This window comes from Mobula hypostoma, chromosome 23 (genome assembly GCF_963921235.1).
Source record: "Mobula hypostoma chromosome 23, sMobHyp1.1, whole genome shotgun sequence".
Taxonomy (NCBI): domain Eukaryota; kingdom Metazoa; phylum Chordata; class Chondrichthyes; order Myliobatiformes; family Myliobatidae; genus Mobula; species Mobula hypostoma.
The window spans coordinates 2,509,458-2,525,346 of record NC_086119.1 but is presented as its reverse complement, the minus strand read 5'-3'; the positions used below and the strand labels follow the sequence as shown (position 1 = coordinate 2,525,346).

At 52.0% G+C, this 15,889-nt stretch overlaps 1 protein-coding gene across 2 annotated transcripts in view; it reads right to left on the bottom strand.

Annotated features, from left to right (window-relative positions):
* wdr81 (WD repeat domain 81) overlaps positions 1–12,924 on the bottom strand; it is a 96,165-nt gene extending 83,241 nt beyond the window's left edge. The window contains exon 1 of one of the 2 annotated variants that reach the window (XM_063031004.1): positions 12,862–12,924. The gene's annotated coding sequence lies outside the window, so the exon portion shown is untranslated. The other variant, XM_063031005.1, reaches the window with a different exon arrangement.
* Between the last annotated feature and the right edge of the window lie 2,965 nt (positions 12,925–15,889).

Sequence of the window (15,889 nt, the reverse complement as noted above, 5' to 3'; positions counted from 1 at the left end):
CTACACCGTCCCTTCAGAGTGAAACTCCCTCCACATCGTCCCATCAGAGTGAAGCTCCCTCCACATCATCTCTCCACAGAGTGAAATTCCCTCCACACCATCCCTTTACAGAGTGAAACTCCCTCCACACCGTCCAATCAGAGTGAAACTCACTCCACATCGTCTCTCCACAGAGTGAAACTCCCTCCACACCGTCCCTTCACAGAGTGAAACTCCCTCCACATCATCTCTCCACCGAGTGAAACGCCCTCCACACCGTCCCTTCAGAGTGAAACTCCCTCCACATTGTCTCTCCACCGAGTGAAACTCCCTCCACACCGTCCCTTCAGAGTGAAACTCCCTCCACATTGTCTCTCCAGAGAGATACTCCCTCCACACCGTTCCTTGACAGAGTGAAACTCCCTCCGCACCGTCCCATCACAGAGTGAAACTCCCTCCGCATTGTCCCTTCACAGAGTGAAACTCACTCCGCATTGTCCCTTCACAGAGTGAAGCTCACTCCACATTCTCTCCACAGAGTGAAATTCCCTCCACACCGTCCCATCACAGAGTGAAACTCCCTCCACACCGTCCCTTCACAGAGTGAAACTCCCTCCACACCGTCCCTTCACAGAGTGAAACTCCCTCCACACCGTCCCTTCACAGAGTGAAACTCCCTCCACACCGTCCCTTCACAGAGTGAAACTCCCTCCGCATCGTCCCTTCACAGAGTGAAACTCCCTCCGCATCGTCCTATCAGAGTGAAAATCCCTCCACATCATCTCTCCAGAGTGAAATTCCCTCCACACCATTCCTTCACAGAGTGAAAATCACTCCACACCATCCCATCACAGATTGAAACTCCACACTGTACCTTCACACAATGAAACTCCCTCCATATCGTCTCTCCACAGAGTGAAACTCCCTCCACACCTTCCCATCGCAGAGTGAAACTCCCTCCACATCGTCTCTCCACAGAGTTAAACTCCCTCCACACCCTCCCTTCAGAGTGAAACTCCCTCCACATTGTCTCTCCAGAGTGAAACTCCCTCCACACCATCCCTTCACAGAGTGAAACTCCCTCCACACCATCCCATCGCAGAGTGAAACTCCCTCCACATTGTCCCTTCAGAGTGAAACTCCCTCCACACCGTCACTTCACAGAGTGAAACTCCCTCCACATTGTCTCTCCACAGAGTGAAACTCCCTCCACACCGTCCCTTCACAGAGTCGAACTCTCTCCACACCGTACCTTCAGAGTGAAACTCCCTCCACACTGTCCCTTCACAGAGTGAAACTCCGTCCACACTGTCCCTTCACAGAGTGAAACTCCCTCTACACCGTCCCTTCAGAGTGAAACTCCCTCCACATCGTCCCATCAGAGTGAAGCTCCCTCCACATCATCTCTCCACAGAGTGAAATTCCCTCCACACCATCCCTTTACAGAGTGAAACTCCCTCCACACCGTCCCATCACAGAGTGAACCTCCCTCCACATCATCTCTCCACAGAGTGAAACTCCCTCTACACCGTCCCTTCACAGAGTGAAACTCACTCCACACCATCCCATCACAGAGTGAAACTCCCTCCACACCGTACCATCACAGAGTGAAACTCCCTCCACACCGTCCCATCGCAGAGTGAAACTCCCTCCACATTGTCCCTTCAGAGTGAAACTCCCTCCACACCGTCACTTCACAGAGTGAAACTCCCTCCACATTGTCTCTCCACAGAGTGAAACTCCCTCCACACCGTCCCTTCACAGAGTCGAACTCTCTCCACACCGTACCTTCAGAGTGAAACTCCCTCCACATTGTCTCTCCACAGAGTGAAACTCCCTCCACACCGTCCCTTCACAGAGTGAAACTCCCTCCACACCGTCCCTTCACAGAGTGAAACTCCCCCCGCATCGTCCCATCACAGAGTGAAACTCCCTCCACATCATCTCTCCACAGAGTGAAATTCCCTCCACACCGTCCCTTCACAGAGTGAAAATCACTCCACACCATCCCATCACAGATTGAAACTCTCTCCACACTGTACCTTCACACAATGAAACTCCCTCCATATCGTCTCTCCACAGAGTGAAACTCCCTCCACACCTTCCCATCGCAGAGTGAAACTCCCTCCACATCGTCTCTCCACAGAGTGAAACTCCTTCCACACCGTCCCTTCAGAGTGAAACTCCATCCACATTGTCTCTCCAGAGTGAAACTCCCTCCACACCATCCCTTCACAGAGTGAAACTCCCTCCACACCGTCCCTTCACAGAGTGAAACTCCCTCCACACCGTCCCATCACAGAGTGAAACTCCCTCCACATCATCTCTCCAGAGTGAAACTCACTCCACACCATCCCATCACAGATTGAAACTCTCCCCACACTGTCCCTTCACACAATGAAACTCCCTCCATATCGTCTCTCCAGAGTGAAACTCCCTCCACACCGTCCCATCACAGAGTGAAACTCCCTCCATATCGTCTCTCCACAGAGTGAAACTCCCTCCACACCGTCCCTTCACAGAGTGTAACTCCCTCCACATTGTCTCTCCAGAGTGAAACTCCCTCCACATCGTCTCTTTACAGAGTGAAACTCCCTCCACATCGTCTCTTTACAGAGTGAAACTCCCTCCAGACCTTCCCATCAGAGTGAAACTCCCTCCAGATCATCCTATCAGAGTGAAACTCCCTCCACACCGTCCCTTCACAGAGTGAAACTCCCTCCACATTGTCTCTCCAGAGAGAAACTCCCTCCACACCGTTCCTTGACAGAGTAAAACTCCCTCCACACCGTCCCTTCACAGAGTGTAACTCCCTCCACATTGTCTCTCCAGAGTGAAACTCCCTCCACATCGTCTCTTTACAGAGTGAAACTCCCTCCACACCGTCCCTTCAGAGTAAAACTCCCTCCACACCGTCCCTTCACAGAGTGAAACTCCCTCCACACCGTCCCTTCACAGAGTGAAACTCCCTCCACATCATCTCTCCGCAGAGTGAAACTCCCTCCACATCCTCCCTTCACAGAGTGAAACTCCCTCCAGACCGTCCCATCAGAGTGAAACTCCCTCCAAACCGTCCCATCAGAGTGAAACTCCCTCCAGACCGTCCCATCAGAGTGAAACTCCCTCCACATTGTCTCTTTCCAGAGTGAAACTCCCTCCACATCGTCTCTTTCCAGAGTGAAACTCCCTCCACACCGTCCCATCACAGAGTGAAACTCCCTCCACACCGTACCATCAGAGTGAAACTCCCTCCACACCGTCCCATCGCAGAGTGAAACTCGCTCCACACTGTCCCTTCACAGAGTGAAACTCCCTCCACATCATCCCATCACAGAGTGAAACTCCCTCCACACCGTCCCTTCACAGAGTGAAACTCCCTCCACACCGTCCCATCACAGAGTGAAACTCCCTCCACACCGTCTCTCCACAGAGTGAAACTCCCTCCACACCGTCCCTTCAGAGAGTGAAACTCCCTCCACATTGTCTCTCCACAAACTCCCTCCACACCGTCCCTTCACAGAGTGAAACTCCCTCCACACCGTCCCATCAGAGTGAAACGCCCTCCACATCATCTCTCCACAGAGTGAAACTCCCTCCACACCATCCCTTCACAGAGTGAAACTCCCTCCACACTGTCCCTTCACAGAGTGAAACTCCCTCCACACTGTCCCTTCACAGAGTGAAACTCCCTCTACACCGTCCCTTCAGAGTGAAACTCCCTCCACATCGTCCCATCAGAGTGAAACTCCCTCCACATCATCTCTCCACCGAGTGAAACGCCCTCCACACCGTCCCTTCAGAGTGAAACTCCCTCCACATTGTCTCTCCACCGAGTGAAACTCCCTCCACACCGTCCCTTCAGAGTGAAACTCCCTCCACATTGTCTCTCCAGAGAGAAACTCCCTCCACACCATCCCTTCACAGAGTGAAACTCCCTCCACACCGTCCCATCGCAGAGTGAAACTCCCTCCACATTGTCTCTCCACAGAGTGAAACTCCCTCCACACCGTCCCTTCACAGAGTGAAACTCTCTCCACACCGTCCCTTCACAGAGTGAAACTCCCTCCACATTGTCTCTCCAGAGAGAAACTCCCTCCACACCGTTCCTTGACAGAGTAAAACTCCCTCCACACCGTCCCTTCACAGAGTGTAACTCCCTCCACATTGTCTCTCCAGAGTGAAACTCCCTCCACATCATCTCTTTACAGAGTGAAACTCCCTCCACACCGTCCCTTCAGAGTGAAACTCCCTCCACACCGTCCCTTCACAGAGTGAAACTCCCTCCACACCGTCCCTTCAGAGTGAAACTCCCTCCACATCATCTCTCCGCAGAGTGAAACTCCCTCCACATCGTCCCTTCACAGAGTGAAACTCCCTCCAGACCGTCCCATCAGAGTGAAACTCCCTCCAGACCTTCCCATCAGAGTGAAACTCCCTCCAGACCGTCCCATCAGAGTGAAACTCCCTCCACATTGTCTCTTTCCAGAGTGAAACTCCCTCCACATCGTCTCTTTCCAGATTGAAACTCCCTCCACACCGTCCCATCACAGAGTGAAACTCCCTCCACACCGTACCATCACAGAGTAAAACTCCCTCCACACCGTCCCATCGCAGAGTGAAACTCGCTCCACACTGTCCCTTCACAGAGTGAAACTCCCTCCACATCATCCCATCACAGAGTGAAACTCCCTCCACACCGTCCCTTCACAGAGTGAAACTCCCTCCACACCGTCCCATCACAGAGTGAAACTCCCTCCACACCGTCTCTCCACAGAGTGAAACTCCCTCCACACCGTCCCTTCAGAGAGTGAAACTCCCTCCACATTGTCTCTCCACAAACTCCCTCCACACCGTCCCATCACAGAGTGAAACTCCCTCCACACCGTCTCTCCACAGAGTGAAACTCCCTCCACACCGTCCCATCAGAGAGTGAAACGCCCTCCACATCATCTCTCCACAGAGTGAAACTCCCTCCACACCATCCCTTCACAGAGTGAAACTCCCTCCACACTGTCCCTTCACAGAGTGAAACTCCCTCCACACTGTCCCTACACAGAGTGAAACTCCCTCTACACCGTCCCTTCAGAGTGAAACTCCCTCCACATCGTCCCATCAGAGTGAATCTCCCTCCACATCATCTCTCCACAGAGTGAAATTCCCTCCACACCATCCCTTTACAGAGTGAAACTCCCTCCACACCGTCCCATCAGAGTGAAACTCACTCCACATCGTCTCTCCACAGAGTGAAACTCCCTCCACACCGTCCCTTCACAGAGTGAAACTCCCTCCACATCATCTCTCCACCGAGTGAAACGCCCTCCACACCGTCCCTTCAGAGTGAAACTCCCTCCACATTGTCTCTCCACCGAGTGAAACTCCCTCCACACCGTCCCTTCAGAGTGAAACTCCCTCCACATTGTCTCTCCAGAGAGATACTCCCTCCACACCGTTCCTTGACAGAGTGAAACTCCCTCCGCACCGTCCCATCACAGAGTGAAACTCCCTCCGCATTGTCCCTTCACAGAGTGAAACTCACTCCGCATTGTCCCTTCACAGAGTGAAGCTCACTCCACATTCTCTCCACAGAGTGAAATTCCCTCCACACCGTCCCATCACAGAGTGAAACTCCCTCCACACCGTCCCTTCACAGAGTGAAACTCCCTCCACACCGTCCCTTCACAGAGTGAAACTCCCTCCACACCGTCCCTTCACAGAGTGAAACTCCCTCCACACCGTCCCTTCACAGAGTGAAACTCCCTCCGCATCGTCCCTTCACAGAGTGAAACTCCCTCCGCATCGTCCTATCAGAGTGAAAATCCCTCCACATCATCTCTCCAGAGTGAAATTCCCTCCACACCATTCCTTCACAGAGTGAAAATCACTCCACACCATCCCATCACAGATTGAAACTCCACACTGTACCTTCACACAATGAAACTCCCTCCATATCGTCTCTCCACAGAGTGAAACTCCCTCCACACCTTCCCATCGCAGAGTGAAACTCCCTCCACATCGTCTCTCCACAGAGTTAAACTCCCTCCACACCCTCCCTTCAGAGTGAAACTCCCTCCACATTGTCTCTCCAGAGTGAAACTCCCTCCACACCATCCCTTCACAGAGTGAAACTCCCTCCACACCATCCCATCGCAGAGTGAAACTCCCTCCACATTGTCCCTTCAGAGTGAAACTCCCTCCACACCGTCACTTCACAGAGTGAAACTCCCTCCACATTGTCTCTCCACAGAGTGAAACTCCCTCCACACCGTCCCTTCACAGAGTCGAACTCTCTCCACACCGTACCTTCAGAGTGAAACTCCCTCCACACTGTCCCTTCACAGAGTGAAACTCCGTCCACACTGTCCCTTCACAGAGTGAAACTCCCTCTACACCGTCCCTTCAGAGTGAAACTCCCTCCACATCGTCCCATCAGAGTGAAGCTCCCTCCACATCATCTCTCCACAGAGTGAAATTCCCTCCACACCATCCCTTTACAGAGTGAAACTCCCTCCACACCGTCCCATCACAGAGTGAACCTCCCTCCACATCATCTCTCCACAGAGTGAAACTCCCTCTACACCGTCCCTTCACAGAGTGAAACTCACTCCACACCATCCCATCACAGAGTGAAACTCACTCCACATCGTCTCTCCACAGAGTGAAACTCCCTCCACACCGTCCCTTCACAGAGTGAAACTCCCTCCACATTGTCTCTTTACAGAGTTAAACTCCCTCCCCACCTTCCCATCACAAACTCCTTCCACACTGTCCCATCAAACACTCCCAGGGTCAGATACAGAGTGAAGCATCCCCTACAGTGTTCCATCACACACTCCCAGGGTCAGACACAGAGTGAAGCTCCCTTCACACTGTCCCATTACACACTCCCGGAGTCAGACACAGAGTGAAACTCCCTCCACACTGTCCCTTCACAGAGTGAAACTCCCTCCACACCGTCCCTTCACAGACTGAAACTCCCTCCACACCGTCCCATCACAGAGTGAAACTCCGTCCACACCGTCCCATTACAGAGTGAAACTCCCTCCACATCATCTCTCCACAGAGTGAAACTCCCTCCACACCATCCCTTCACAGAGTGAAACTCACTCCACACCATCCCATCACAGATTGAAACTCTCCCCACACTGTCCCTTCACACAATGAAACTCCCTCCACATCGTCTCTCCACAGAGTGAAACTCCCTCCACACCATCCCTTCACAGAGTGAAACTCCCTCCACATTGTCTCTCCAGAGTGAAACTCCCTCCACATCGTCTCTTTACAGAGTGAAACTCCCTCCACACCGTCCCTTCAGAGTGAAACTCCCTCCAGACCGTCCCATCAGAGTGAAACTCCCTCCAGACCGTCCCATCAGAGTGAAACTCCCTCCACATCGTCTCTTTCCAGAGTGAAACTCCCTCCACACCGTCCCATCACAGAGTGAAACTCCCTCCACACCGTACCATCACAGAGTGAAACTCCCTCCACACCGTCCCATCGCAGAGTGAAACTCGCTCCACACTGTCCCTTCACAGAGTGAAACTCCCTCCACATCATCCCATCACAGAGTGAAACTCCCTCCACACCGTCCCTTCACAGAGTGAAACTCTCTCCACACCGTCCCATCACACATTCCCGGGTTCAGACACAGAGTGAAGCTCCCTCCTCACTGTCCCTTCACAGAGTGAAACTCCCTCCACATTCTCACCACAGAGTGAACCTCCCTCCACACCGTCCCATCACAGAGTGAAACTCCCTCCACATTGTCTCTCCACAGAGAGAAACTCCCTCCACACCGTCCCTTCACAGAGTGAAATTCCCTCCACACCGTCCCTTCACAGAGTGAAACTCCCTCCACACCGTCCCATCACAGAGTGAAACTCCCTCCACACCGTCCCATCACAGAGTGAAACTCCCTCCAGACCGTCCCATCACAGAGTGAAACTCCCTCCACACCGTCCCATCACAGAGTGAAACTCCCTCCACACCGTCCCTTCAGAGTGAAACTCCCTCCACACCGTCCCTTCACAGAGTGAAACTCCCTCCACATCATCCCATCAGAGTGAAACTCCCTCCACATTGTCTCTCCACAGAGTGAAACTCCCTCCACACCGTCCCTTCACAGAGTGAAACTCCCTCCACATCATCTCTCCACAGAGTGAAACTCCCTCCACATCGTCCCTTCAGAGAGTGAAACTCCCTCCACACCGTCCCATCACAGAGTGAAACTCCCTCCACACCGTCCCATCAGAGTGAAACTCCCTCCACACCGTCCCATCACAGAGTGAAACTCCCTCCACACCGTTCCTTCACAGAGTGAAACTCCCTCCACACCGTCCCTCCACAGAGTGAAACTCCCTTCACATTGTCTCTCCACAGAGTGCAACTCCCTCCACACCGTCCCTTCACAGAGTGAAACTCCCTCCACATCATCTCTCCACAGAGTGAAACTCCCTCCACACCGTCCCTTCACAGAGTGAAACTCCCTCCACACCGTCCCTTCACAGAGTGAAACTCCCTCCACACCGTCCCTTCACAGAGTGAAACTCCCTCCACACCGTCCCTTCAGAGTGAAGCTCCCTCCACATCGTCCCATCAGAGTGAAACTCCCTCCACATCATCTCTCCAGAGTGAAATTCCCTGCACACCATCCCTTTACAGAGTGAAACTCCCTCCACACCGTCCCATCAGAGTGAAACTCCCTCCACATCATCTTTCCACAGAGTGAAACTCCTTCCACACCGTCCCTTCACAGAGTGAAACTCACTCCACACCATCCCATCACAGATTGAAACTCTCTCCACACTGTCCCTTCACACAATGAAACTCCCTCCATATCATCTCTCCACAGAGTGAAACTCCCTCCACACCGTCCCATCACAGAGTGAAACTCGCTCCACATCATCTCTCCACAGAGTGAAACTCCCTCCACACCGTCCCTTCACAGAGTGAAACTCCCTCCACATCATCCCATCAGAGTGAAACTCCCTCCACATTGTCTCTCCACAGAGTGAAACTCCCTCCACATCATCTCTCCACAGAGTGAAACTCCCTCCACATCGTCCCTTCACAGAGTGAAACTCCCTCCACACCGTCCCATCACAGAGTGAAACTCCCTCCACACCGTCCCATCAGAGTGAAACTCCCTCCACACCGTCCCATCACAGAGTGAAACTCCCTCCACACCGTTCCTTCACAGAGTGAAACTCCCTGCACACCGTCCCATCACAGAGTGAAACTCCCTCCACACCGTCCCTTCACAAAGTGAAACTCCCTCCACACCGTCCCTTCACAGAGTGAAACTCCCTCCACAGAGTGAAACTCCCTTCACATTGTCTCTCCACAGAGTGCAACTCCCTCCACACCGTCCCTTCACAGAGTGAAACTCCCTCCACATCATCTCTCCACAGAGTGAAACTCCCTCCACACCGTCCCTTCACAGAGTGAAACTCCCTCCACACCGTCCCTTCACAGAGTGAAACTCCCTCCACACCGTCCCTTCACAGAGTGAAACTCCCTCCACACCATCCCTTCACAGAGTGAAACTCCCTCCACATTGTCTCTCCAGAGTGAAACTCCCTCCACATCGTCTCTTTACAGAGTGAAACTCCCTCCACACCGTCCCTTCAGAGTGAAACTCCCTCCAGACCGTCCCATCAGAGTGAAACTCCCTCCAGACCGTCCCATCAGAGTGAAACTCCCTCCACATCGTCTCTTTCCAGAGTGAAACTCCCTCCACACCGTCCCATCACAGAGTGAAACTCCCTCCACACCGTACCATCACAGAGTGAAACTCCCTCCACACCGTCCCATCGCAGAGTGAAACTCGCTCCACACTGTCCCTTCACAGAGTGAAACTCTCTCCACACCGTCCCATCACACATTCCCGGGTTCAGACACAGAGTGAAGCTCCCTCCTCACTGTCCCTTCACAGAGTGAAACTCCCTCCACATCATCCCATCACAGAGTGAAACTCCCTCCACACCGTCCCATCACAGAGTGAAACTCCCTCCACACCGTCCCTTCAGAGTGAAACTCCCTCCACACCGTCCCTTCACAGAGTGAAACTCCCTCCACATCATCCCATCAGAGTGAAACTCCCTCCACATTGTCTCTCCACAGAGTGAAACTCCCTCCACACCGTCCCTTCACAGAGTGAAACTCCCTCCACATCATCTCTCCACAGAGTGAAACTCCCTCCACATCGTCCCTTCACAGAGTGAAACTCCCTCCACACCGTCCCTTCACAGAGTGAAACTCCCTCCACATCATCTCTCCACAGAGTGAAACTCCCTCCACATCGTCCCTTCAGAGAGTGAAACTCCCTCCACACCGTCCCATCACAGAGTGAAACTCCCTCCACACCGTCCCATCAGAGTGAAACTCCCTCCACACCGTCCCATCACAGAGTGAAACTCCCTCCACACCGTTCCTTCACAGAGTGAAACTCCCTCCACACCGTCCCTCCAGAGTGAAACTCCCTTCACATTGTCTCTCCACAGAGTGCAACTCCCTCCACACCGTCCCTTCACAGAGTGAAACTCCCTCCACATCATCTCTCCACAGAGTGAAACTCCCTCCACACCGTCCCTTCACAGAGTGAAACTCCCTCCACACCGTCCCTTCACAGAGTGAAACTCCCTCCACACCGTCCCTTCACAGAGTGAAACTCCCTCCACACCGTCCCTTCACAGAGTGAAACTCCCTCCACACCGTCCCTTCAGAGTGAAACTCCCTCCACATCGTCCCATCAGAGTGAAACTCCCTCCACATCATCTCTCCAGAGTGAAATTCCCTGCACACCATCCCTTCACAGAGTGAAACTCACTCCACACCATCCCATCACAGATTGAAACTCTCTCCACACTGTCCCTTCACACAATGAAACTCCCTCCATATCGTCTCTCCACAGAGTGAAACTCCCTCCACACCGTCCCATCACAGAGTGAAACTCGCTCCACATCATCTCTCCACAGAGTGAAACTCCCTCCACACCGTCCCTTCACAGAGTGAAACTCCCTCCACATCATCCCATCAGAGTGAAACTCCCTCCACATTGTCTCTCCACAGAGTGAAACTCCCTCCACACCGTCCCTTCACAGAGTGAAACTCCCTCCACATCATCTCTCCACAGAGTGAAACTCCCTCCACATCGTCCCTTCACAGAGTGAAACTCCCTCCACACCGTCCCATCACAGAGTGAAACTCCCTCCACACCGTCCCATCAGAGTGAAACTCCCTCCACACCGTCCCATCACAGAGTGAAACTCCCTACACACCGTTCCTTCACAGAGTGAAACTCCCTGCACACCGTCCCATCACAGAGTGAAACTCCCTCCACACCGTCCCTTCACAAAGTGAAACTCCCTCCACACCGTCCCTTCACAGAGTGAAACTCCCTCCACAGAGTGAAACTCCCTTCACATTGTCTCTCCACAGAGTGCAACTCCCTCCACACCGTCCCTTCATAGAGTGAAACTCCCTCCACATCATCTCTCCACAGAGTGAAACTCCCTCCACACCGTCCCTTCACAGAGTGAAACTCCCTCCACACCGTCCCTTCACAGAGTGAAACTCCCTCCACACCGTCCCTTCACAGAGTGAAACTCCCTCCACACCGTCCCTTCACAGAGTGAAACTCCCTCCACACCGTCCCTTCACAGAGTGAAACTCCCTCCACACCGTCCCTTCACAGAGTGAAACTCCCTCCACACCGTCCCTTCAGAGTGAAACTCCCTCCACACCGTCCCTTCAGAGTGAAACTCCCTCCACATCGTCCCATCAGAGTGAAACTTCTTCCACATCATCTCTCCACAGAGTGAAATTCCCTGCACACCATCCCTTTACAGAGTGAAACTCCCTCCACACCGTCCCATCAGAGTGAAACTCCCTCCACATCATCTCTCCACAGAGTGAAACTCCTTCCACACCGTCCCTTCACAGAGTGAAACTCACTCCACACCATCCCATCACAGATTGAAACTCTCTCCACACTGTCCCTTCACACAATGAAACTCCCTCCATATCGTCTCTCCACAGAGTGAAACTCCCTCCACACCGTCCCATCACAGAGTGAAACTCGCTCCACATCGTCTCTCCACAGAGTGAAAGTCCCTCCACACCGTCCCTTCACAGTGAAACTCCCTCCACATTGTCTCTCCAGAGTGCAACTCCCTCCACACCATCCTTTCACAGAGTGAAACTCCCTCCACATCATCTCTTTGCAGAGTGAAACTCCCTCCTCACCGTCCCATCACAAACTCCTTCCACACTGTCCCATCAAACACTCCCAGGGTCAGATACAGAGTGAAGCATCCCCTACACTGTCCCATCACACACTCCCAGGGTCAGACACAGAGTGAAGCTCCCTCTACACTGTCCCATCACACACTCCCGGAGTCAGACACAGAGTGAAACTCCCTCCACACTGTCCCATCACACACTCCCGGGGTCAGACACAGAGTGAAGCTCCCTCCACACCGTCCCATCACACACTCCCGGGGTCAGACACAGAGTGAAACTCCCTCCACACCGTCCCATCACACACTCCCGGGGTCAGACACAGAGTGAAGCTCCCTCTACACTGTCCCATCATACACTCCCGGGGTCAGACACAGAGTGAAGCTCCCTCCGCACCGTCCCATCACACACTCCCGGGGTCAGACACAGAGTGAAACTCCCTCCACACTGTCCCATCACACACTCCTGGCGTACACAAACAGTGAAGCTGCTACTTGCATGTCACAGTCTCGGGTTGTGCTTTGCACAGATTAGTGTGTGAAGCTGCCGTGTCTTTCTCTCTCTAATGGTTCCTACCCTGGCGGGTCCCGTCCCGTACAATCCGCTCTCCGGGCCTGTCTGCACCCCCACCCCTCCGGAACTCACCGAGTGCCGCTAATTCCGCAGCTCGGACAGCCGCTGGCGAGAACAGGTCAGATGACTGGTCACGTGAGGCGAGTCTCGCTCCAGAGGGGCACGTGACCCGGAACTCGGAAGCAGATGAGAGGCGCCGGGCCGCCGGGCCGCCGAGCCGCCCTCGGGCTGTCTGAACCCGGTGGCGGGGAAAGCGGAAGAGGAGGGTGGGACACGTTTGGCGGGGATCTGACTGGAGGAGGCCAATATGAGCAACATTTCCACCACATGGATAGGTCACGTCTGCTACTTTATCTTATGGCTGCCAAACCCGCGTCTCCCCAAGCAGATCCCTTACTCCCCGTTGAAGGAAGGTCAGTAAGCCCCTGGTGGGCAAAGGAAACGCTTCCAAGATAACGTCAAAATCAGCCTGAAGAAATTCAACATTACATCCAAAAACCAGGAAGACATTGCACTCACCTGGAGGGAGTTGCGCTACATGAGAGCGACCTCCTCTGCGCCGCAGGGAACAGGCGGCAGCTGAGAAAGGAGAGACTGAGCAACCAAAAGACCCAAACCCTGGCCACGGCCACCACTTACCCTTGCCCACATTACACCAAAGTACGTGAATCCTGGATCGGCCTCTGCAGCTCCCGAGGACACAGCAATAGACCCCCTGTGAGAACATCGTGCTCAAATGCAGTGATTGCATTCCTGCCGAGAGGAGTCAGGGATGGTGGATAGGGAGGAGGGGGCAGAAAGAGACAGAGAGGTGGTCTGCCAAATAAGGGAAAGGGTGGGGGTGATTGGGGGAGGGCTCTGACTACTCCACCCTGTTAATCAGCCCTAGACCAAGAGGGGAAACTTCGGGTCAGGGTCTTCTCCCAAATCTCACCCTGTCCTTTGCCCAGTGATCCCACCTATTACAAGACAAAGGAGCAGAAGTAGGCCATTCGGCCCATCGAGTCTGCTCCGCAGCTCCCCCATGAGCTAAACTATTCACCCATTTAGTTCCAATTTCCAGCTTTTTCCCCAAATCCCTTGATACCCTGACTAATTAGATACCTGTCAATCTCCTCCTTAAACACCCTCAATGACCGGGCCTCCCCAGCTGTATGTGGCAACGAATTCCACAAATCCACGACCCTCTGGCTAAAAAAATTTCTCCTCATCTCTGTTTTAACTGGGTACCCTCTAATTCTAAGACTATGGCCTCTTGTCCTGGACTCACCCACCAAGGGAAACAACCTTTCCACATCTACTCTGTCCAACCCTTTCAACATTCGAAACGTTTCTATGAGATCCCCTCTCATTCTTCTATACTCTAATAAATATAATCCAAGAGCCGACAAACGCTCCTCATATGTTAGCCCCTGCATTCCAGGAATCATCCTCGTAAATCTTCTCTGAACTCTCCAACATCAGAACATCCCTTCTAAGATAGGGGCCCAAAACTGCACACAGTATTCCAAATGAGGTCTCACTAACACCCCATAGAGCCTCATCAACACCTCCTTACTCTTATACACTATTCCTCTTGAAATGAATGCCAACATAGCATTCGCTTTCCTTACCGCCAATCCAACCTGGTGCTTAACCTTTAGGGTATCCTGCATGAGGACCCCCAAGTCCCTTTGCACTTCCGATTTTTGAATTTTCTCCCCATCTAAATAATAATCTGCCCAATTATGTCTTCTTCCAAAATGTACAACCGTACATTTCTCAACATTGTATCTCATCTGCCATTTCTTTGCCCACACTCCTAAACTAACTAAGTCTCTCTGCAGCCTTTCTGTTTCTTCAACACTTCCTGTTCCTCCACCTATCTTGGTGTCATCCGCAAACTTAGCCACAAAACCATTTAATCCATACTCTAAATCATCGATATACATTATAAAAAGAAGCGGCCCCAACACTGACCCCTGCAGAACATCACTGGTAACCAGCAACCAATCAGAATAGGATCCCTTTATTCCCACCCTTTGCTTTCTGCCTATCAGCCAATGCTCCACCCATTCCAATATTTTTCCTGTAATTCCATCGGCTCTCATTTTATTAAGCAGCCTCTTATGTGGCACCTTATCGAAGGCCTTTTGAAAATCCAAATACACAACATCCACAGCCTCTCCCTTGTCAATTTTATTCAAGATTACCTCAAAAAATTCCAATAAGTTGGTAAGGCAGGATCTTCCCTTCATGAAACCATGCTGGCTTCGACCTATCTTGTCATGCACCTCGAGGTATTTCATAACCTTGTCCTTGAGGATTGACTCCAATATCTTTCCAACCACCGATGTCAGACTAATAGGTCTGTAATTTTCTTTTTGCTGCCTCCCTCCTTTCTTAAATAACGGAACTACATTTGCGACCTTCCAGTCCTCCGGAACCATGCCAGAGTCTATTGATTCCTGGAAGATCATTTCCAATGCTTCCACAATCTCCAAAGCCACCTCCTTCAGAACCCTTGGGTGCACCTAATCCGGGCCGGGAGACTTATCTATTCTTAGTCCACGTAGCTTCCCTAGCACTTTCTCTCTAGTAATCTTGACTGTACCTAGTTCTATTCCCTGATACCTCTGGCTATCAGGTATATTGCTCATGTCTTCCACTGTGAAGACTGATCCAAAATACTCATTCAGTTCCTCCGCCGTCTCTTTGTTATCCATTATAATTACTCCAGCATCATTTTCAATGGGTCCCATATCTACCCTTGTCACTCTTTTCTCTTCATATATTTAAAAAAAAATCTTAGTATCCTTTTTTATGTTAATCGCCAACTTCCTTTCATAATTCATCTTTTCTTTCCTAATGACTTTCTTAGTTTCTTTCTGTAAGTTTTTAAAAGTCGTCCAGTCCTCATTTTTCCCACTAATTTTTGCTTCCTTGTACGCCGTTTCTTTTGCTTTTATTTTTGCCTTAACCTGTCTCGTTAGCCACATTTGCGCCATTTTTCCATTCATGATTTTCTTTTTTCTTGGAATATACTTTTCCTGCATTTTCCTTATTTCTTGTAGGAATTTCATCCAATTCTGCTCTGCTGTCCCTCCATTTAGTTTACTTT